Raw genomic sequence first — 2120 nt, 5'->3', positions numbered from 1 at the left:
CGCCCTTTCACGCAAGCCCAACAGTTCGGTCCTCAACCACATCCATTTACCCACCGTAACTATATGGGATGAAATTCGGAAGGCGTACAAAGGAGACCCATACATCCAGGCAATCACGCAAGTGACCCAGAATCAAAACGAAGGGCCCTATACACAACGCTAGGGGTTACTTTTCTTCAAAGGCAGGGTACTCATTCCTTCCCAAGGAGAATTACGGGAGCAGTTGCTCCACGAGGCTCATGACACAAAGATCGGAGGGCATTCCGGCGTATTGCCGACTTTCAAACGCTTGGCAAATCAATTTTACTGGCCGAAAATGTATCAAGCGGTAACCGAATATGTTAAGCACTGTGAAGTATGCCAGAGGATGAAAACCGAGACACTCTCACCTGCGGGACTTCTCCAACCGTTGCCCATTCCTTGCCAAGTTTGGGATGATATCACTCTTGACTTCATTGAAGGATTACCCAAGTCCAACGGCAAAGATACTATACTGGTGGTAGTGGACAGGTTAAGCAAAGCTGCACACTTCCTCCCGTTAGCTCATCCATTTACGGCTAAAGGTGTGGCTGAAAAATTTGTGGCAGGAGTTATCAAGCTGCATGGCTTGCCAAAATTGATCATTAGTGATCGTGACCCGGTTTTCATTAGCAGGTTTTGGCAGGAATTTTTTCACATGTCAGGCACAAAATTACAGCTTAGCTCCGCTTATCATCCGCAAACCGACGGACAAACGGAAGTCGTTAACCGCTGTGTAGAGCAATATCTTAGGTGCTTTGTGCATCAATGGCCGCGCAAATGGAGTGCCTATCTACCTTGGGCTGAGTTATGGTATAATACAACGTATCATGCCTCAACAGGGATGACGCCGTTTCAAGCTTTATACGGACGGCCACCTCCCACCATTCCACTTTATCCTACTGGTCACTCTTCCGTCCACGAAATTGATGAGCAGCTGAAAAACAGAGATGAGTTATTAAAGCAACTCAAAACTCATCTACAAACCTCCATCAATCGTATGAAACAAACCGCTGATCTTAAGAGGAGGGATGTCACTTTTGAAGTCGGTGACATGGTACTCTTGAAGCTGCATCCCTATCGACAACAGACAGTTTTTAAACGTGCCCACCAAAAGCTTGCCAGTAAGTTTTATGGGCCGTATCGGGTGCTACAAAAAATAGGGGCCGTTGCTTACAAGCTGCAGTTGCCAACCGAAGCCCGCATTCATCCAGTTTTTCACATTTCCCTCTTAAAGAAATTTCTAGGCGAACATACACCGCCTTCTATAGAGTTACCGCCTATAGATGATGAAGGAACGATCATACTTGAGCCGCAACGCATCCTGGATACCCGCTGGGTCAAACAAGGCAACAAGTTTGAAGAAGAACACTTGGTTCAATGGAAAAACTTGCCAGCTGAAGAAGCCACATGGGAGAGGGCTCAATCCTTGATGGAGCAATTTCCAAATGTGGACTTTGCGGACAAGCGTCCACCCAGTGGGGGAAGTATTGATACACCACGACGTTCAGCTAGAGGACTCAAACCAAATCCCAAATATTTGGGAGGAGGTTAGACGAACAAAATCGACGCAAGCGGAAGTAGTGCGCGTAGCGCGGGACGTAATGCGCGGGACGTAGCGGGACGAAGTGCGCGGGACATAATGCGCGAGACGTAGCGTTCGACGCGGGACGTAATGCGCAGAAACGACGTGCATACGTGCATGGACTGGGTCATAGCCGTTAGAGATATTTCGGCTCTATGTTATCTTCTGTTTTATCCTCTGTTTTATGATTAATTGCTGCTGCATTTTATTTAGTTAAATACGTGAGTCATTTCCCTTTTATTAGGCGTCGGCTACTGGTAGTGGCTTAGGTTGTTCCTCTGTTTCCGCAAGTTCTATTTTAGTGTTCTGTTTCAGTGTGTAATCTTGGTCTGCTATTTAAGCAGCCGAAAGTTATCAATGAAGGAGCAGAAAAATTATCCCAGTAAAGGTGGTTCATCCTCACCCGAAGAGGACAATTCTTGAGTATCATATTTGGCATTATCAAGGGACCTAACAGAAGATATCAAAAATAATTTACGGGCGGTTTAGATTGTAAGTTATGATAAAAAGTCGAAAT

Source organism: Juglans regia, chromosome 7 (assembly GCF_001411555.2).
Source record: "Juglans regia cultivar Chandler chromosome 7, Walnut 2.0, whole genome shotgun sequence".
NCBI classification, from domain to species: domain Eukaryota; kingdom Viridiplantae; phylum Streptophyta; class Magnoliopsida; order Fagales; family Juglandaceae; genus Juglans; species Juglans regia.
Note: the sequence above shows the minus strand (reverse complement) of the source record.